At 51.9% G+C, this 23,077-nt stretch overlaps 1 protein-coding gene across 4 annotated transcripts in view; it reads right to left on the bottom strand.

Moving 5' to 3' along the window:
• Positions 1-23,077, bottom strand: part of DIAPH2 (diaphanous related formin 2) — a 1,874,941-nt gene that overhangs the window by 791,463 nt on the left and 1,060,401 nt on the right. The window lies entirely within an intron of this gene.

The following is a 23,077-nucleotide window of genomic DNA, read 5'->3' as shown; positions in this document are numbered from 1 at the left end:
GTGTTGCCTTGCTGCTGCTTTGCAGTGCAGGAAGAATGAACATACAATGTGTAATTGACACACTGCCGGACAGTTCCGCCACATCACTGATCAATGCCTATCTCTATGGCTGAGACCTGAGCTTTGATATTGTTGTTCTATCCTGAATTACTTTAACCCCTTAGTGACGGAGCCAATTTGGTGCTTAATGTCTGGGCCAATTTTTACAATTCTGACCACTGTCACTTTATGAGGTTATAACTCTGGAACGCTTTAACGGATCCCGCTGATTCTGACATTGTTTTCTCGTGACATATTGTACTTCATATTAGTGGTAACATTTTTCGATATTACTTGCATTTGTTTATGAAAAAAATGGAAATATAGCGAAAATTTTTAAAATTTAGCAATTTTCAAACTTTGAATTTTTATGCCCTTAAATCACAGAGATGTCACACAAAATAATTAATAAATAACATTTCCCACATGTCTACTTTACAGCAGAACAATTTTGGAAACAACATTTTTTTTCTTAGGAAGTTATAAGGGTTAAAAGTTGAGCAGCTGTTTTTCATTTGCAAAACCTTTTCTTTTAGGGACCACATCTCATTTGAAGTGACTTTGAGGGGTCTATATGACAGAAAATAACAAAAAGTGACCCCATTCTAACAACTGCACCCCTCAAGGTGCTCAAAACCACATTCAAGAAGTTTATTAACCCTTTACGTGCCTCACAGGAACTGAAACAATGTGGAAGGAAAAGATAAACATTGAACTTTTTTTTTAGAAACCTTTTACTTCAGATCCACTTTTTTTTATTTTCACAAGTGTAAAAAGAGAAAACGTGTGCCCGCCATATTCTACCAGGGAGAAGATGGCGGCGCCCATGGGGGGTGAAGCAGGAGGGCCGAGGAGCACCGGGGCGATCACATCAGAGGAGAGAGAAATTAAATGGCACATTGGACTTCTTTTTTTTGTTTTGTGGTTGCCATTATACAGTTAATAGCGGCTGTAACGGGGTCTAACAAGCTGAGGTACCTCTTTCAGTACCACCCCGTGTTTCAGGAGGTCCACTCTGTTTTTGCTGGATTCTGAATGAAGGACGCTGGCTGGAATTCCTTGCTTACGTGAGAGCATATAAAAGCTGACTGCTACTCCACGTATTTCCAGTCTAAAAGAACACACTTTATTCACAGCACACAGAATATATAACACAGATACACAGGGCAGGCCAATAGAAAAAGCAGGCCAGACATACATTACAAAGCAGTCAGCTTTCATATGCTCTCACGTAATCAAGGAATTCCAGCCAGCGTCCTTCATTCAGAATCCAGCAAAAGTAGAGTGGACCTCCTGAAACATGGGGGGTGCTGAAAGAGGTACTACAGCACAGTAGACCCCGTTACACCGTGTATCTCAGCCGGTCACGTGTGATACAATCTGCTAAGCCGTATATCTCAGCCGGTCACGTGTGATACCATCTGCTGAGCCGTGTATCTCAGCCGGTCACGTATGATACCGTCTGCTGAGCCGTGTATCTCAGCTGGTCACGTGTGATACAATCTGCTAAGCCGTATATCTCAGCCGGTCACGTATGATACCGTCTGCTGAGCCGTGTATCTCAGCTGGTCACGTGTGATACAATCTGCTAAGCCGTATATCTCAGCCGGTCACGTGTGATACCATCTGCTGAGCCGTGTATCTCAGCCGGTCACGTGTGATACAGTCTGCTGAGCTGTGTATCTCATCCGGTCACTTGTCATACCGTCTGCTGAGCCGTATATCTCAGCCGGTCACATGTGATACCATCTGCTGAGCTGTGTATCTTAGCTGGTCACGTGTGATACCATCTGCTGAGCCGTGTATCTCAGCCAGTTACGTGTGATATCATCTGCTGAGCCGTGTATCTCAGCCGGTCACGTGTGATACAGTCTGCTGAGCCGTGTATCTCAGCCGGTCCCCCGTGGTTCGCTCGTCTCCGACGTAAATAACAAGTGATGAATAAATCACTTTATTTCTTTCTTATTGGGGAGCGGAGCGCGGTGATTTGGCGAGATTCGCGGCGTTGTTCTTCCTGGTTGCTATGGTGACGTCTGTAGTTTGAGGACTTTTATTTTAATCTTCAGAAATATAAGGAGCTCTCAAAAAAATAAGCTGCGGGAATCTTATACCTGGGACAAAAGAGTGATTCTGTGTCCTTAATTACATCTGTGATTTACGGAGAAGAGTGGACAGCGAATGGAAGAAATAGAGGAGGAAAAGGTGCAGAATCCACGCGCCAGGCGGCACCACGGCAACAGCTCAACAGTCCCTCATACTGCAGGACTGTCCGATTCTGAGGCTGCGCCCCGAAAGTCCCGCACGGGACTCTCCCTCTCCTGCAGCCATCAGGAGAAGCAGCTGACACGCCCCCTTGTCTTAGGTCACACCCCCTCAGAGTTCGCAGAGCTGGGCTACATTGCAATGTGCAGGATCTGTGAGGCAGCAGTGTGGACAGCGACAGGTGGTGAAATATTTGCCTGCATTGTAAGCAAAGCTGCTGGGACACATCTACAGCCCCGATTTTACACTGGCATCGTCATGTATGGCCATTATACAGTATGCAGCATCATGTGTGGTCATTATACAGTATGGAGCATCATGTGGGGCCATTATACAGTATGGAGCATCATGTGCGGCAATTATACAGTATGGAGCATCATGTGTGGCCATTATACAGTATGGAGCATCATGTGGGACCATTATACAGTATGGAGCATCATGTGTGGCCATTATACAGTATGGTGCATCATGTGGGGTCATTATACAGTATGGAGCATCATGTGGGGTCATTATACAGTATGGAGCATCATGCGTGGCCATTTTACAGTATGGTGCATCATGTGCAGTCATTATACAGTATGGAGCATCATGTGTGGCCATTATACAGTATGGAGCATCATGTGCGGCAATTATACAGTATGGTGCATCATGTGCAGTCATTATACAGTATGGAGCATCATGTGCAGTCATTATACAGTATTGAGCATCATGTGTGGCCATTATACAGTATGCAGCATCATGTGCAGTCATTATACAGTATGCAGCATCATGTGTGGCCATTATACAGTATGGAGCATCATGTGCGGCAATTATACAGTATGGTGCATCATGTGCAGTCATTATACAGTATGGAGCATCATGTGCAGTCATTATACAGTATTGAGCATCATGTGTGGCCATTATACAGTATGCAGCATCATGTGCAGTCATTATACAGTATGCAGCATCATGTGTGGCCATTATACAGTATGGAGCATCATGTGCGGCAATTATACAGTATGGTGCATCATGTGCAGTCATTATACAGTATGGAGCATCATGTGTGGCCATTATACAGTATGGAGCATCATGTGCGGCAATTATACAGTATGGAGCATCATGTGGGGTCATTATACAGTATGGAGCATCATTTGTGGCCATTATACAGTATGGAGCATCATGTGCATCCATTATACAGTATGGAGCATCATGTGCGGCCAATATACAGTATGGAGCATCATGTGCGGCCATTATACAGTATGGAGCATCATGTGCGGTGATTATAAAGTATGGAGCATCATGTGTGGCCATTATACAGTATGGAGCATCATGTGCTGCCGTTATACAGTATTGAGCATCATGTGTGGCCATTATACAGTATGGAGCACTGTGCGGCCATTATGCAGTATTGAGCATCATGTGGGGTCATTATAGAGTATGTAGCATCATTTGTGGCCATTATACAGTATGGAGCATCATGTGCGGCCATTATACAGTATGGAGCATCATGTGCAGCTAATATACAGTATGGAGCATCATGTGCGGCCATTATACAGTATGGAGCACTGTGTGGCCACTATACAGTATTGAGCATCATGTGTGGCCCTTATACAGTAAGGAGCACTGTGTGGCCATTATACAGTATGGAGCACTGTGTGGCCATTATACAGTATGGAGCATCATGTGGGGCCACTATACAGAATAGAGCACTGTGTGGCCATTATACAGTATGGAGCATCATGTGATGCCATTATACAGTATTGAGCATCATGTGGGGCCATTATACAGTATGGAGCGCTGTGTGGCCATTTTACAGCATGGAGCATTATGTGAGGCCACTATACAGTAAGGAGCATCATGTGGGGCCATTATACAGTTTTCGAGCACTGTGTGGTCATTATACAGTATTGTGAATCATGTGGGACCATTATACAGTATGGGGAACTGTGTGGCCATTATACAGTATGGAGCACTGTGTGGCCATTATACAGTATTGAGCATCATGTGTGGCCATTATACAGTATGGAGCACTGCGTGGCCATTATACAGTATTGAGCATCATGTGTGGCCATTATACTGTACGCAGCATCATGTGTGGCCATTACACAGTATGGAGCATCATGTGTGGCCATTATACAGTATGGAGCATCATGTGTGGCCATTATACAGTATGGAGCATCATGTGTGGCCATTATACAGTATTGAGCATCATGTGTGGCCATTATATAGTATGGAGCATCATGTGTGGCCATTATACAGTATGGAGCATCATGTGTGGCCATTATACAGTATGGAGCATCATGTGTGGCCATTATACAGTATGGAGCATCATGTGCGGCAATTATACAGTATGGAGCATCATGTGGGGTTATTATACAGTATGGAGCATCATTTGTAGCCATTATACAGTACGTAGCATCATGTGCATCCATTATACAGTATGGAGCATCATGTGCGGCCAATATACAGTATGGAGCATCATGTGCGGCCATTATACAGTATGGAGCATCATGTGCAGTCATTATACAGTATGGAGCATCATGTGCGGCCATTATACAGTATTGAGCATCATGTGTGGCCGTTATACAGTATGGAGCACTGTGTGGCCATTATACAGTATTGAGCATCATGTGGGGTCATTATACAGTATGGAGCATCATTTGTGGCCATTATACAGTATGGAGCATCATGTGCGTCCATTATACAGTATGGAGCATCATGTGCAGCTAATATACAGTATGGAGCATCATGTGCGGCCATTATACAGTATGGAGCATCATGTGCAGTCATTATACAGTATGGAGCATCATGTGTGGCCATTATACAGTATGGAGCACTGTGTGGCCATTATACAGTATTGAGCATCATGTGTGGCCCTTATACAGTAAGGAGCACTGTGTGGCCATTATACAGTATGGAGCACTGTATGGCCATTATACAGTATGGAGCATCATGTGTGGCCATTATACAGAATGGAGCACTGTGTGGCCATTATACAGTATGGAGCATCATGTGTGGCCGTTATACAGTATGGAGCACTGTGTGGCCATTATACAGTATTGAGCATCATGTGGGGTCATTATACAGTATGGAGCATCATTTGTGGCCATTATACAGTATGGAGCATCATGTGCGTCCATTATACAGTATGGAGCATCATGTGCAGCTAATATACAGTATGGAGCATCATGTACGGCCATTATACAGTATGGAGCATCATGTGCAGTCATTATACAGTATGGAGCATCATGTGTGGCCATTATACAGTATGGAGCACTGTGTGGCCATTATACAGTATTGAGCATCATGTGCGGTCATTATACAGTATGGAGCACTGTGTGGCCATTATACAGTATGGAGCATCATGTGGGGCCATTATACAGAATGGAGCACTGTGTGGCCATTATACAGTATGGAGCATCATGTGGGGCCATTATACAGTAAGGAACACTGTGTGGCTATTATACAGTATGGAGCATCATGTGGGATCATTATACAGTAAGGAACACTGTGTGGCCATTATACAGTATGGAGCACTGCGTGGCCATTATACAGTATGGAGCATCATGTGCGGCCAATATACAGTATGGAGCATCATGTGCGGCCATTATACAGTATGGAGCATCATGTGCGGTGATTATAAAGTATGGAGCATCATGTGTGGCCATTATACAGTATGGAGCATCATGTGCTGCCGTTATACAGTATTGAGCATCATGTGTGGCCATTATACAGTATGGAGCACTGTGCGGCCATTATACAGTATTGAGCATCATGTGGGGTCATTATAGAGTATGTAGCATCATTTGTGGCCATTATACAGTATGGAGCATCATGTGCGTCCATTATACAGTATGGAGCATCATGTGCAGCTAATATACAGTATGGAGCATCATGTGCGGCCATTATACAGTATGGAGCATCATGTGCAGTCATTATACAGTATGGAGCATCATGTGTAGCCATTATACAGTATGGAGCACTGTGTGGCCACTATACAGTATTGAGCATCATGTGTGGCCCTTATACAGTAAGGAGCACTGTGTGGCCATTATACAGTATGGAGCACTGTGTGGCCATTATACAGTATGCAGCATCATGTGGGGCCACTATACAGAATAGAGCACTGTGTGGCCATTATACAGTATGGAGCATCATGTGATGCCATTATACAGTATTGAGCATCATGTGGGGCCATTATACAGTATGGAGCACTGTGTGGCCATTTTACAGCATGGAGCATTATGTGAGGCCACTATACAGTAAGGAGCATCATGTGGGGCCATTATACAGTTTTCGAGCACTGTGTGGTCATTATACAGTATTGTGAATCATGTGGGACCATTATACAGTATGGGGAACTGTGTGGCCATTATACAGTATGGAGCACTGTGTGGCCATTATACAGTATTGAGCATCATGTGTGGCCATTATACAGTATGGAGCACTGCGTGGCCATTATACAGTATTGAGCATCATGTGTGGCCATTATACTGTACGCAGCATCATGTGTGGCCATTACACAGTATGGAGCATCATGTGTGGCCATTATACAGTATGGAGCATCATGTGTGGCCATTATACAGTATGGAGCATCATGTGTGGCCATTATACAGTATTGAGCATCATGTGTGGCCATTATATAGTATGGAGCATCATGTGTGGCCATTATACAGTATGGAGCATCATGTGTGGCCATTATACAGTATGGAGCATCATGTGTGGCCATTATACAGTATGGAGCATCATGTGCGGCAATTATACAGTATGGAGCATCATGTGGGGTCATTATACAGTATGGAGCATCATTTGTAGCCATTATACAGTACGTAGCATCATGTGCATCCATTATACAGTATGGAGCATCATGTGCGGCCAATATACAGTATGGAGCATCATGTGCGGCCATTATACAGTATGGAGCATCATGTGCAGTCATTATACAGTATGGAGCATCATGTGCGGCCATTATACAGTATTGAGCATCATGTGTGGCCGTTATACAGTATGGAGCACTGTGTGGCCATTATACAGTATTGAGCATCATGTGGGGTCATTATACAGTATGGAGCATCATTTGTGGCCATTATACAGTATGGAGCATCATGTGCGTCCATTATACAGTATGGAGCATCATGTGCAGCTAATATACAGTATGGAGCATCATGTGCGGCCATTATACAGTATGGAGCATCATGTGCAGTCATTATACAGTATGGAGCATCATGTGTGGCCATTATACAGTATGGAGCACTGTGTGGCCATTATACAGTATTGAGCATCATGTGTGGCCCTTATACAGTAAGGAGCACTGTGTGGCCATTATACAGTATGGAGCACTGTGTGGCCATTATACAGTATGGAGCATCATGTGTGGCCATTATACAGAATGGAGCACTGTGTGGCCATTATACAGTATGGAGCATCATGTGTGGCCGTTATACAGTATGGAGCACTGTGTGGCCATTATACAGTATTGAGCATCATGTGGGGTCATTATACAGTATGGAGCATCATTTGTGGCCATTATACAGTATGGAGCATCATGTGCGTCCATTATACAGTATGGAGCATCATGTGCAGCTAATATACAGTATGGAGCATCATGTGCGGCCATTATACAGTATGGAGCATCATGTGCAGTCATTATACAGTATGGAGCATCATGTGTGGCCATTATACAGTATGGAGCACTGTGTGGCCATTATACAGTATTGAGCATCATGTGCGGTCATTATACAGTATGGAGCACTGTGTGGCCATTATACAGTATGGAGCATCATGTGGGGCCATTATACAGAATGGAGCACTGTGTGGCCATTATACAGTATGGAGCATCATGTGGGGCCATTATACAGTAAGGAACACTGTGTGGCTATTATACAGTATGGAGCATCATGTGGGATCATTATACAGTAAGGAACACTGTGTGGCCATTATACAGTATGGAGCACTGCGTGGCCATTATACAGTATGGAGCATCATGTGTGGCCATTATGCAGTATGGCGCACTGTGTGGCCATATTTTTGTGCTAAATGGGTGTGGTTGGGGCGTGGATATGGGTGTGACTAGTTGTGAAATGGGTGTGGTCATGGGCGTGGCCTAAAATCTGCTGCTGCATGCGCTGCTACTTCTGACCCTCTTTGCCTTCTTCAAAAGTTGGGAGCTATGCAAAAGCCATGCACCGGGCAGAACCACGGCAAAAGCCAATCACCGGGTGGCACCGCGGCAGAAGCCACACACCGGCTTGCACCATGGCAAAAGCCACATACCGGCTTGCACAATGGTAAGAGCCACGCACCGGGTGGCACCATGGCATAAGCCACGCACCGGGTGGCAGCGTGCTAAAAACCACTCACTGGGTGGCACAGCAGGAAAAAGTCATGCACATAGCAGCACCACAGCAGAAGCTAAGAACTGGGCATCACCAAGGCAACAGCCATGCACTGGGCGGTACCACAGCAAAAGCCATGCACCGGGCTGCACTACGGAAAATGCCACGCATTGGGTGGCACCATGGCAAAAGCCATGCACCGGGCAGCACAGCGGCAAAAGCCATGCATCGGGTGGCACCACAGCAATAGCCATGCACATAGCAGCACCACAGCAGAAGCCAAGAACTGGGCATCACCAAGGCAACAGCCATGCACTGGGCGGTACCACAGCAAAAGCCATGCACCGGGCGGTACCATGGTAAAAGCCACGCACCGGATGGCACAGTGGCAAAAGCCATGCACCGTGCTGCACTACGGAAAATGCCACGCATCGGGTGGCACCACGGCAAAAGCCACACAATGGGCGGCACCATGGTAAAAGCCATGCACCGGGCAGCACAGCGGCAAAAGCCATGCATCGGGTGGCACCACAGCAAAAGTCATGCACCAGGCAGCGCCACGGCAAAATCCATGCACTGGGCGGCACAGCGGCAAAAGTCACACACCGGGCATCACAGCGGCAGAAGCTATGTACTGGGCGACACAGCAGCAAAAGCCACACACCGGGCAGCACAGCGGCAGAAGCCACGCACCGGGCAGCACAGGGTCAGAAGCCACGCACCGGGCGGCACCATGGCAGAAGCCACGCACCAGGCGGCACAGCGGCAAAATCCATGCACCAGGTGGCACCACAGCAAAAGCCATGCACTGGGTGGCCACAGAGAAGAGGAGGCACATGGGATGCAGTGCAATCTAATCCTAACTGATACAATGTATCATCTCATGGTGGAACACCACACACCAGGTTTCATTGCATCTTGCCAGACGGCTTTGTCCGCTCCTGGAAGATCCCAGTAGTGGCACCGCTCACATTCATGTCACTCGTGTGGTCTGCGGCCGGTCACCTCTTTTTTTTAAGCCCATGTTCCCATGTAGCATAAAAGCTGCATTTAACAGTACAATCCAGGTGGACGGAACGCTGCAGAATTGTGTTGTTCCCTATTGGCTTCTATGCGAAGGTTGAAAAACCACAGTTTCCACATTACAAAAAGCATAAAACTGCCTCAATCTACACCAAAAATGCATAAAAAGGGACCCCACCACGAAATTGCAGTGAGGCCCAGAGTAGATTACTATTGCATGTTAGTGCCAACACCTGCAGAAAATGCAGAGTTAAAAAAAATTGCTTTTCTTCCATGTGGGAACACGGACTTATTGAACTTTGATAAATTTGGATGGAAACTTGTTCAGATGTAAAACTTCTCACAAACCTTTTGTACAATTCTATCTGATTCCTGATAGATTGTGTGAGTCTGTGGCCTCTGTTACAGCTAGGGGGCGCTGTTTGTGCTCCCCAGAATGTGCATGCAGACGGATGAAGTTCATAGATGTGCATGGGAGTCACGGATCTCCGGTCCAGGTTTTCCATGTGGCCGAAGTCCACAGGTTTGTGTGTGTTAAAAGCCCTGCAGTAGTAGATATGGATGTGTCAGGTGTGGTGTGTGCTGGTGTGCAGAACAGAGGCCTGCAGAGCGCTGGCTGAGTGCATGGAGGCACAGGCCAGCAGAGCCAACACCCAGGGCACCTGAATAGCTTGGCACCCACAGCGTATACAGCGATGCAAGTCGTCCATGGTACTGTGTCCTGTGCCCGGAGGTGGATGTCTTGTGCCCGAAAAATGACTAGCATGTGTAACGATTGCAGACAGGTGGATATGGTGCCCGACTGCTATCCAGAGGATATCCTGGACTGTGTACGGCCGTGTGAGTAAAGAGACTGTGATACTGCGATGCAGGACACCCACGAGAACTAGTCGGAGGAGGGCTGGCGTGTGTAGTGTCTGCAACATATGAGGCTGTGTGTATGGAGACTGTAATATGGCGTGTGGTCGCACAGGGAAACTGGACAAGGGAAGTCTGGCCTGTTTAGGGACTGCAAATCTAAAGCCATATGATATGTATTGCTATGAACTGGTGTAAACTGGTCACTGATAATATCCACTGAAGTTACTGTATATGCATTTATGTGAATTGGACTTTAATGCTGTGAGGAAACACATTAAAAGAGACTTTTGTGTTTGAACCTTGTGGGTCACTGCCTCTTCACTGCGTACAATACTACTACAATCTTACAATTGCAACAAACTATCAGCACACAGAGATTGATTATGCTGCTTACTCAGATGACAGAGGATTGTCTGGACTGGACACATTGTAACAAACCCTCAGCTCCAGTAATGTCAGCACTGAACGCTTCTTCAGCTTCTGAATATAACTGGCTTTCATTTACTGACAGCAAGCAGAAGTCTTGAAATAATGCGGAGTGGACACATGCCATGTGTCAGGAAGTTGCCCAATGTTTCACTTCCCGATGATTGACCTTTATTGTCAATCCTCCCTGGATACATCCAATTCTGGCGCAATGTGCACCACGACGCGCGTCCATTCCATGTGCCGGCCTGACGCTCACATTCTGGAGTGCGCAGTCTTAGGGTTAGCTTAGGGTAGCTGTGTGCGGTGCACGGCGAGGCTGCAAAATATGAGATTATAATAGATGAAATGCTTGGGTGCATGGCAAGCAGTGACTGACTGACGAACGCCCCGGCAAAAACAGAAGAAAATGGAAGAATAAAACTCTGCTGGGACCCCGAGATTTCACCCAGACTCCCGAAAAGGGTGCACAGTATGATCCCCCGCTTCCAGCCCTCTATAGAGGGGGTCTCTGCCGGATTACACACCGATTTCAGCCCTTAGACGAGAAAGTCCATGAGCAGCACATACAGGAAGGCCGTGGACCAGGAGTGGGGCCCTCCATCACACACCGCTGCCAGCCCATGACGTTCTTCATCATCCTCCAGAATAAAGCCACTTCTGCTCATTGGACAAACAATTGGAAATTCTGAGCTATCGCTCACCCGAGCGATACTAAGAAGGAGCAGCTTGTCACCCAAAGGGTCCACTGCAAAAAGGACAAGATGAGAGGCCCCTGTAACCGTCTCCTGGACCAGAAGGACCAGCGATGAGGACCAGAAGGACCAGAAGGACTAACGATGAGGACCAGAAGGACTAGCAATGAGGACCAGAAGGACCAGTGATGAGGACCAGGAGGACCAGTGATGAGGACCAGGAGAACCAGCGATGAGGACCAGAAGGACCAGCGATGAGGACCAGAAGGACTAACGATGAGGACCAGAAGGACTAGCAATGAGGGCCAGAAGGACCAGCGATGAGGACCAGGAGGACCAGTGATGAGGACCAGGAGGACTAGCGATGAGGACCAGAAGCACCAACGATGAGGACCAGAAGGACTAGCGATGAGGACCAGAAGGACCAACAATGAGGACTAGAAGGACTAGTGATGAGGACCAGCGATGAGGACCAGAAGGACCAGCAATGAGGACCAGGAAGGACCAGCGATGAGGACCAGAAGTACCAGAATGACCAGCGATGAGGACCAGAAGGACTAGCGATGAGGACCAGAAGGACCAGCGATGAGGACCAGGAGGACCAGCGATGAGGACGAGAAGGACCAGGAGGACCAGCGAGGAGGATCAGAAGGACCAGCTATTCGAACCTGGAGGACCAGCGATGAGGACAAGGAGGACCAGGAGGACCAGCGATGAGGACTTGGAGGACTTGGAGGACCAGCGATGAGGACCAGAAGGACCAGCGATGAGGACCAGAAGGACCAGCGATGAGGACCAGAAGGACCAGCGATGAGGACCATTGGTCTCTGGGGCTTTCGGGGAAAATGTTGCGCTCCTGATTTTTGCATGGACAGGAAGTGGAAACAAGATCTGGGCAAGAAATGTATCCGATGCAGACGGCCCACCGTGCTTCCCTAAAGGACAGCACAACGGACCCTAATGGTGGTCTCAGCGTTTTGGTGTTTCATAAAGGTCGTGTTCCCTGAAATGTCACATTTTACTAACGATAGACCGAGTGCATAGAATACATTTCACATTTTTTGGTGTGCCGGATTTTGTTTCCATTTGCCTCACTCCGGGGTTGGACCCCCCTGAGTGCCGGATGTCCTGTCTGTACCGGTCTATGTGGACTGTCCACCATCCACCAAGATCTGACAGTGGAAAAATGCAAGAAGAGCCGGAGTGGCAGAGCAGCGGAGAATGGCCTACACCTCACCACACCGCGGTGACACAAACGTGCAAAGTCAGCACATAACTGGAGCAATGAGTGAATGGCCACACTAATCCTCGCCATTTACTAGGCAGGAGGCCGTCACAGGGGATCCAGAAATGATTGAGCTCCAGGAGAGACCCCACAATAGCAGACGTGAAAGTGTACGATCATAAAGACCCCTCCTCCCAGAGCGCAGCTTTCCGGGTGCTCAGGTGATCCGATTTTATAGCTTGAGGTTGTTGCCCAGGTTGGCGGCCTCCTCTGCAGTCTATCAGAAGTGGCCATGAGCGCAGCGCTTACAGGCTCTTTCCTATAAAGTGAGCAAGCGGCCCTGATCGCTGCATCTGTCCAGTGCCCTGCACTCCGCTCCCTGCCCTCCGCACCCTGTGCTCCGCTCCCTGTGCTCCGCTCCCTGTGCTCCGCGCCCTGTGCTCTGAGCCCTGTGCTCTGCGCCCTGTACTCCGCTCCCTATGCTCCACTCATAGTAACATAGTAACATAGTTAGTAAGGCCGAAAAAAGACATTTGTCCATCCAGTTCAGCCTATATTCCATCATAATAAATCCCCAGATCTACATCCTTCTACAGAACCTAATAATTGTATGATACAATATTGTTCTGCTCCAGGAAGACATCCAGGCCTCTCTTGAACCCCTCGACTGAGTTCGCCATCACCACCTCCTCAGGCAAGCAATTCCAGATTCTCACTGCCCTAACAGTAAAGAATCCTCTTCTATGTTGGTGGAAAAACCTTCTCTCCTCCAGACGCAAAGAATGCCCCCTTGTGCCCGTCACCTTCCTTGGTATAAACAGATCCTCAGCGAGATATTTGTATTGTCCCCTTATATACTTATACATGGTTATTAGATCGCCCCTCAGTCGTCTTTTTTCTAGACTAAATAATCCTAATTTCGCTAATCTCTCTAGGTATTGTAGTTCTCCCATCCCCTTTATTAATTTTGTTGCCCTCCTTTGTACTCTCTCTAGTTCCATTATATCCTTCCTGAGCACCGGTGCCCAAAACTGGACACAGTACTCCATGTGCGGTCTAACTAGGGATTTGTACAGAGGCAGTATAATGCTCTCATCATGTGTATCCAGACCTCTTTTAATGCACCCCATGATCCTGTTTGCCTTGGCAGCTGCTGCCTGGCACTGGCTGCTCCAGGTAAGTTTATCATTAACTAGGATCCCCAAGTCCTTCTCCCTGTCAGATTTACCCAGTGGTTTCCCGTTCAGTGTGTAATGGTGATATTGATTCCTTCTTCCCATGTGTATAACCTTACATTTATCATTGTTAAACCTCATCTGCCACCTTTCAGCCCAAGTTTCCAACTTATCCAGATCCATCTGTAGCAGAATACTATCTTCTCTTGTATTAACTGCTTTACATAGTTTTGTATCATCTGCAAATATCGATATTTTACTGTGTAAACCTTCTACCAGATCATTAATGAATATGTTGAAGAGAACAGGTCCCAATACCGACCCCTGCGGTACCCCACTGGTCACAGCGACCCAGTTAGAGACTATACCATTTATAACCACCCTCTGCTTTCTATCACTAAGCCAGTTACTAACCCATTTACACACATTTTCCCCCAGACCAAGCATTCTCATTTTGTGTACCAACCTCTTGTGCGGCACGGTATCAAACGCTTTGGAAAAATCGAGATATACCACGTCCAATGACTCACCGTGGTCCAGTCTATAGCTTACCTCTTCATAAAAACTGATTAGATTGGTTTGACAGGAGCGATTTCTCATAAACCCATGCTGATATGGAGTTAAACAGTTATTCTCATTGAGATAATCCAGAATAACATCCCTCAGAAACCCTTCAAATATTTTACCAACAATAGAGGTTAGACTTACTGGCCTATAATTTCCAGGTTCACTTTTAGAGCCCTTTTTGAATATTGGCACCACATTTGCTATGCGCCAGTCCTGCGGAACAGACCCTGTTGCTATAGAGTCCCTAAAAATAAGAAATAATGGTTTATCTATTACATTACTTAGTTCTCTTAGTACTCGTGGGTGTATGCCATCCGGACCCGGAGATTTATCTATTTTAATCTTATTTAGCCGGTTTCGCACCTCTTCTTGGGTTAGATTGGTGACCCTTAATATAGGGTTTTCATTGTTTCTTGGGATTTCACCTAGCATTTCATTTTCCACTGTGAATACCGTGGAGAAGAAGGTGTTTAATATGTTAGCTTTTTCCTCGTCATCTACAACCATTCTTTCCTCACTATTTTTTAAGGGGCCTACATTTTCAGTTTTTATTCTTTTACTATTGATATAGTTGAAGAACAGTTTGGGATTAGTTTTACTCTCCTTAGCAATGTGCTTCTCTGTTTCCTTTTTGGCAGCTTTAATTAGTTTTTTAGATAAAGTATTTTTCTCCCTATAGTTTTTTAGAGCTTCAATGGTGCCATCCTGCTTTAGTAGTGCAAATGCTTTCTTTTTACTGTTAATTGCCTGTCTTACTTCTTTGTTTAGCCACACTCCCTGTGCTCTGAGCCCTGTGCTCTGCGCCCTGTACTCCGCTCCCTATGCTCTGCGCCCTGTGCTCCGTTCCCTGTGCTCTGCTCCCTGTGCTCTGCTCCTTGTGCTCCGCGCCCTGTGCTCTGTGCCCTGTGCTCTGCACCCTGTGCTCCGCTCCCTATGCTCTGCGCCCTGTGCTCTGCGCCCTGTGCTCTGCGCCCTGTACTCCGCTCCCTATGCTCTGCGTCCTGTGCTCCGCTCCCTATGCTCTGCGCCCTGTACTCCGCTCCCTATGCTCTGCGCCCTGTGCTCCGCTCCCTGTGCTCTGCTCCCTGTGCTCTGCTCCTTGTGCTCCGCGCCCTGTGCTCTGTGCCCTGTGCTCTGCACCCTGTGCTCCGCTCCCTATGCTCTGCGCCCTGTGCTCTGCGCCCTGTGCTCTGCGCCCTGTACTCCGCTCCCTATGCTCTGCGTCCTGTGCTCCGCTCCCTATGCTCTGCGCCCTGTGCTCCGCTCCCTGTGCTCTGCTCCCTGTGCTCTGCTCCTTGTGCTCCGCGCCCTGTGCTCTGTGCCCTGTGCTCTGCACCCTGTGCTCCGCTCCCTATGCTCTGCTCCTTGTGCTCCGCTCCCTGTGCTTTGCGCCCTATGCTCCACTCCCTGTGCTCTGCGCCCTGTGCTCCGCTCCCTGTGCTCTGCTCCCTATGCTCCACGCCCTGTGCTCTGCGCCCTGTGCTCTGCTCCTTGTGCTCCGCGCCCTGTGCTCTGTGCCCTGTGCTCTGCGCCCTGTACTCCGCTCCCTATGCTCTGCGCCCTGTGCTCCGCTCCCTGTGCTCTGCTCCCTATGCTCCACGCCCTGTGCTCTGCGCCCTGTGCTCTGCTCCTTGTGCTCCGCGCCCTGTGCTCTGCGCCCTATGCTCCACTCCCTATGCTCTGCTCCTTGTGCTCCGCTCCCTGTGCTCTGCGCCCTATGCTCCACTCCCTATGCTCTGCGCCCTGTGCTCCGCTCCCTGTGCTCTGCGCCCTGTGCTCTGCTCCTTGTGCTCCGCGCCCTGTGCTCTGCGCCCTGTGCTCTGCACCCTGTGCTCCGCTCCCTATGCTCTGCTCCTTGTGCTCCGCTCCCTGTGCTCTGCGCCCTATGCTCCACTCCCTATGCTCCGCGTCCTGTGCTCTGCTCCTTGTGCTCCGCGCCCTGTGCTCTGTGCCCTGTGCTCTGCACCCTGTGCTCCGCTCCCTATGCTCTGCTCCTTGTGCTCCGCTCCCTGTGCTCTGCGCCCTATGCTCCACTCCCTGTGCTCTGCGCCCTGTGCTCCGCTCCCTGTGCTCTGCTCCTTGTGCTCCGCGCCCTGTGCTCTGCGCCCTGTGCTCCGCTCCCTATGCTCTGCTCCTTGTGCTCCGCTCCCTGTGCTCTGCGCCCTATGCTCCACGCCCTGTGCTCTGCGCCCTGTGCTCTGCGCCCTGTGCTCTGCTCCTTGTGCTCCGCGCCCTGTGCTCTGCGCCCTGTGCTCCGCTCCCTGTGCTCTGCTCCCTATGCTCCACGCCCTGTGCTCTGCGCCCTGTGCTCTGCTCCTTGTGCTCCGCGCCCTGTGCTCCGCGCCCTGTGCTCCGCTCCCTATGCTCTGCTCCTTGTGCTCCGCTCCCTGTGCTCTGCGCCCTGTGCTCTGCTCCTTGTGCTCCGCGCCCTGTGCTCTGCTCCTTGTGCTCCGCTCCCTGTGCTCTGCGCCCTATGCTCCGCTCCCTGTGCTCTGCTCCTTGTGCTCCGCTCCCTATGCTCTGCTCCTTGTGCTCCGCTCCCTGTGCTCTGCGCCCTGTGCTCCACTCCCTGTGCTCCACTCCCTATGCTCTGCGTCCTGTGCTCCGCTCCCTGTGCTCTGCTCTCTATGCTCCACGCCCTGTGCTCTGCGCCCTGTGCTCTGCTCCTTGTGCTCCACGCCCTGTGCTCTGCGCCCTGTGCTCCGCTCCCTGTGCTCTGCTCCCTATGCTCCACGCCCTGTGCTCTGCGCCCTGTGCTCTGCTCCTTGTGCTCTGCGCCCTGTGCTCCACTCCCTGTGCTCTGCTCCCTGTGCTCTGCTCCCTATGCTCCACGCCCTGTGCTCTGCGCCCTGTGCTCTGCGCTCTGTGCTCTGCTCCTTGTGCTCCGCGCCCTGTGCTCTGCTCCTTGTGCTCCGCGCCCTGTGCTCTGCGCCCTGTGCTCCACTCCCTGTGCTCTGCTCCCTGTGCTCTGCTCCCTATGCTCCACGCCCTGTGCTCTGCGCCCTGTGCTCTGCGCCCTGTGCTCTGCTCCTTGTGCTCCGCGCCCTGTGCTCTGCTCCTTGTGCTCCGCGCCCTGTGCTCTGCGCCCTGTGCTCCGCTCCCTGTGCTCTGCGCCCTGTGCTCCACTCCCTGTGCTCTGCTCCCTATGCTCCGCTCCCTGTGCTCTGCTCCCTGTGCTCTGCTCCCTATGCTCCACGCCCTGTGCTCTGCGCCCTGTGCTCTGCGCCCTGTGCTCTGCTCCTTGTGCTCCGCGCCCTGTGCTCTGCGCCCTGTGCTCTGCTCCTTGTGCTCCGCGCCCTGTGCTCTGCGCCCTATGCTCCACTCCCTGTGCTCTGCGTCCTGTGCTCTGCTCCCTGTGCTCTGCGCCCTGTGCTCCACTCCCTGTGCTCTGCGCCCTGTGCTCTGCTCCTTGTGCTCCGCGCCCTGTGCTCTGCGCCCTGTGCTCTGCTCCTTGTGCTCCGCGCCCTGTGCTCTGCTCCTTGTGCTCCGCGCCCTGTGCTCTGCGCCCTATGCTCCACTCCCTGTGCTCTGCGTCCTGTGCTCTGCTCCCTGTGCTCTGCGCCCTATGCTCCGCTCCCTGTGCTCTGCTCCCTGTGCTCTGCTCCCTATGCTCCACGCCCTGTGCTCCGCGCCCTGTGCTCTGCGCCCTGTGCTCTGCTCCTTGTGCTCCACTCCCTGTGCTCTGCTCCTTGTGCTCCACTCCCTGTGCTCTGCGCCCTGTGCTCTGCTCCTTGTGCTCCGCGCCCTGTGCTCTGCTCCTTGTGCTCCACGCCCTGTGCTCTGCGCCCTGTGCTCTGCTCCTTGTGCTCCACTCCCTGTGCTCTGCGCCCTGTGCTCTGCTCCTTGTGCTCCGCGCCCTGTGCTCTGCTCCTTGTGCTCCACTCCCTGTGCTCTGCGCCCTGTGCTCTGCTCCTTGTGCTCCGCGCCCTGTGCTCTGCTCCTTGTGCTCCACTCCCTGTGCTCTGCGCCCTGTGCTCTGCTCCCTATGCTCCACTCCCTATGCTCTGCTCCTTGTGCTCCGCTCCCTGTGCTCTGCGCCCTGTGCTCTGCTCCTTGTGCTCCATGCCCTGTGCTCTGCTCCCTATGCTCCACTCCCTATGCTCTGCTCCTTGTGCTCCGCTCCCTGTGCTCTGCGCCCTGTGCTCTGCTCCTTGTGCTCCATGCCCTGTGCTCTGCGCCCTGTGCTCTGCACCCTGTGCTCCACTCCCTATGCTCTGCTCCTTGTGCTCCGCTCCCTGTGCTCTGCGCCCTATGCTCCACTCCCTATGCTCCACTCCCTATGCTCCGCTCCCTGTGCTCTGCGCCCTGTGCTCTGCGCCCTATGCTCCACTCCCTATGCTCCACTCCCTATGCTCCGCTCCCTGTGCTCTGCGCCCTGTGCTCTGCACCCTGTGCTCCACTCCCTATGCTCTGCTCCTTGTGCTCCGCTCCCTGTGCTCTGCGCCCTATGCTCCACTCCCTATGCTCCACTCCCTATGCTCCGCTCCCTGTGCTCTGCTCCTTGTGCTCCGCTCCCTGTGCTCTGCGCCCTGTGCTCTGCTCCTTGTGCTCCGCGCCCTGTGCTCTGCGCCCTGTGCTCTGCGCCCTGTGCTCTGCTCCTTGTGCTCCGCGCCCTGTGCTCTGCGCCCTATGCTCCACTCCCTGTGCTCTGCTCCCTGTGCTCTGCGCCCTGTGCTCTGCTCCTTGTGCTCTGCTCCTTGTGCTCCGCTCCCTGTGCTCTGGGCCCTGCGCTCCACTGGTGCAGAGGGAAAGCCGCTTACAGCATGTGAGAACGCACAGCGCAGGCTGAAGACCAGCCAATGCCGCCGCACGGACTGTCCATCACCAGGAGCAGGGGAGCGCTGCGCTCCTGACCACATGGCGATAATATGAGGTCAGCAAACGCCGAGAATGGCGTCAAAGAGCAGGTAACACAAGAATCCCTTCACAGGCAATCAGTCAGCAGGTTATTGCTATGTAATCCGAGAGCAGCATGAAATCGGGGTGCAGAGCTTGATTCCAGCAATGTGTCACTTACTGGGCAGTGGGCTTTAGCTTCAATACAATCAGTGTTTTATCAGCAGGAGATCAGCACTGCTGAACTAGGTGTCGAACGTCAGGCAGTCCAACTAATCTGTGTAACTCCGCCACCACCACTGATTGGCAGCATGCTGACATTGCACAGTGTACACAGGAAGCTGCCAATCAGGGGAGTGGGTGGGATTATACACAGGCTGCCAGAGGAGTGGGCGTGGTTACACACAAGAAGCTGCCAATCAGGGGAGTGGGCGGGGTTATACACAGGAAGCTGCCAATCAGGGGAATGGGTGGGGTTATACACAGGAAGCTGCCAATCAGGGGAATGGGTGGGGTTATACACAGGAAGCTGACAATCAGGGGTGTGGGCGTGGTTATAAGCCGTAAAATGCCAATCACGGGAGTGGGTGGGATTATACAAAGACGTGTCGCTGGGTCAGACGTGTCGCTGGGTCAGACCTGTCGCTGGGTCAGTCCTGTCGCTGGGTCAGACGTGTCGTTGGGTCAGACGTGTCGCTGGGTCAGACCTGTCGCTGGGTCAGTCCTGTCGCTGGGTCAGACGTGTCGTTGGGTCAGACGTGTCGCTGGGTCAGACGTGTCGCTGGGTCAGACGTGTCGCTGGGCCAGACGTGTCGCTGGGTCAGACGTGTCGCTGGGTCAGTACTGTCGCTGGGTCAGACCTGTCGCTGGGTCAGACGTGTCGCTGGGTCAGACGTGTCGCTGGGTCAGACGTGTCGCTGGGTCAGACGTGTCGCTGGGTCAGACGTGTCGCTGGGCCAGACGTGTCGCTGGGTCAGACGTGTCGCTGGGTCAGACGTGTCGCTGGGTCAGACGTGTCGCTGGGTCAGACGTGTCGCTGGGTCAGCTGTGTCGCTGGATCAGACGTGTCGCTGGGTCAGACGTGTCGTTGGGTCAGACGTGTCGTTGGGTCAGACGTGTCGCCCGGTCAGACGTGTCGCCGGGTCAGACGTGTCGCCGGGTCAGACGTGTCGTTGGGTCAGATGTATCGTTGGGTCAGACGTGTCGTTGGGTCAGACGTGTCGCCCGGTCAGACATGTCGCTGGGTCAGACGTGTCGTTGGGTCAGACATATCGTTGGGTCAGATGTATCGTTGGGTCAGACGTGTCGTTGGGTCAGACGTGTCGCCCGGTCAGACATGTCGCTGGGTCAGACGTGTCGCCGGGTCAGACGTGTCGTTGGGTCAGATGTATCGTTGGGTCAGACGTGTCGTTGGGTCAGGCGTATCGCCCGGTCAGACATGTCGCTGGGTCAGACGTGTCGTTGGGTCAGACATATCGTTGGGTCAGACGTGTCGTTGGGTCAGACGTGTCGTTGGGTCAGACGTGTCGCTGGGTCAGACGTGTCGCTGGGTCGGACGTGTCGCTGGGTCAGACGTGTCGTTGGGTCAGACGTGTCGCTGGGTCAGACGTGTCGCTGGGTCAGACGTGTCGCTGGGTCAGACGTGTCGCTGGGTCAGATGTGTCGTTGGGTCAGACGTGTCGCTGGGTTAGACATGTCGCTGGGTCAGCTGTGTCGCTGGGTCAGACGTGTCGCTGGGTCAGACGTGTCGTTGGGTCAGACGTGTCGTTGGGTCAGACGTGTCGCTGGGTCAGACATGTCGCCGGGCCAGACGTGTCGTTGGGTCAGACGTATCGTTGGGTCAGACGTATCATTGGGTCAGACGTATCGTTGGGTCAGCTGTGTCGCTGGGTCAGACGTGTCGTTGGGTCAGACGTATCATTGGGTCAGACGTATCGTTGGGTCAGACGTGTCGCCCGGTCAGACATGTCGCCAGGTCAGACGTGTCGTTGGGTCAGACGTATCGTTGGTTCAGACGTGTCGTTGGGTCAGACGTGTCGTTGGGTCAGACGTGTCGCTGGGTCAGACGTATCATTGGGTCAGACGTATCGTTGGGTCAGACGTGTCGCCCGGTCAGACATGTCGCCGGGTCAGACGTGTCGTTGGGTCAGACGTATCGTTGGGTCAGACGTGTCGTTGGGTCAGACGTGTCGTTGGGTCAGACGTGTCGCTGGGTCAGACGTGTCGCTGGGTCGGACGTGTCGCTGGGTCAGACGTGTCGTTGGGTCAGACGTGTCGCTGGGTCAGACGTGTCGCTGGGTCAGACGTGTCGCTGGGTCAGATGTGTCGTTGGGTCAGACGTGTCGCTGGGTCAGACGTGTCGCTGGGTCAGCTGTGTCGCTGGGTCAGACGTGTCGCTGGGTCAGACGTATCATTGGGTCAGACGTATCGTTGGGTCAGACGTGTCGCCCGGTCAGACGTGTCGCTGGGTCAGACGTGTCGCTGGGTCAGACGTGTCGTTGGGTCAGACGTGTCGCTGGGTCAGACGTGTCGTTGGGTCAGACGTATCGTTGGGTCAGACGTGTCGTTGGGTCAGACGTATCATTGGGTCAGACGTGTCGTTGGGTCAGACGTGTCGCCCGGTCAGACGTGTCGTTGGGTCAGGCGTGTCGCCCGGTCAGACGTGTCGTTGGGTCAGGCGTGTCGCCCGGTCAGACATGTCGCTGGGTCAGACGTGTCGTTGGGTCAGACGTATCGTTGGGTCAGACGTATCGTTGGGTCAGACGTGTCGCTGGGTCAGACGTGTCGCTGGGTCGGACGTGTCGCTGGGTCAGACGTGTCGTTGGGTCAGACGTGTCGCTGGGTCAGACGTGTCGCTGGGTCAGACGTGTCACTGGGTCAGATGTGTCGTTGGGTCAGACGTGTCGCTGGGTCAGACATGTCGCTGGGTCAGCTGTGTCGTTGGGTCAGACGTGTCGCTGGGTCAGACGTATCATTGGGTCAAACGTATCGTTGGGTCAGACGTGTCGCCCGGTCAGACATGTCACTGGGTCAGACATGTCGCTGGGTCAGACGTGTCGTTGGGTCAGACGTATCGTTGGGTCAGACGTGTCGTTGGGTCAGACGTATCATTGGGTCAGACGTGTCGTTGGGTCAGACGTGTTGCCCGGTCAGACGTGTCGTTGGGTCAGACGTGTCGCCCAGTCAGACGTATCGTTGGGTCAGACGTGTCGTTGGGTCAGATGTGTCGCCTGGTCAGACGTGTCGTTGGGTCAGACGTGTCGCTGGGTCAGACGTGTCGCCCGGTCAGACGTGTCGTTGGGTCAGACGTGTCGCTGGGTCAGACGTGTCGCCCGGTCAGACGTGTCGTTGGGTCAGACGTGTCGTTGGGTCATTGTGTCAGACGTGTCGCCCGGTCAGACATGTCATTGGGTCAGACGTGTCGTTGGGTCAGACGTGTCGTTGGGTCAGATGTGTCGTTGGGTCAGACGTGTCGCTGGGTCGGACATGTCGCTGGGTCAGCTGTGTCGCTGGGTCAGACGTGTCGCTGGGTCAGACGTATCATTGGGTCAGACGTATCGTTGGGTCAGACGTGTCGCCCGGTCAGACGTGTCGCTGGGTCAGACATGTCGCTGGGTCAGACGTGTCGTTGGGTCAGACGTGTCGCTGGGTCAG

Source organism: Ranitomeya imitator, chromosome 2, assembly GCF_032444005.1.
Source record: "Ranitomeya imitator isolate aRanImi1 chromosome 2, aRanImi1.pri, whole genome shotgun sequence".
In the NCBI taxonomy this organism is placed as follows: domain Eukaryota; kingdom Metazoa; phylum Chordata; class Amphibia; order Anura; family Dendrobatidae; genus Ranitomeya; species Ranitomeya imitator.
Note: the sequence above shows the minus strand (reverse complement) of the source record. Positions and strands in the feature narration are given on the sequence as shown.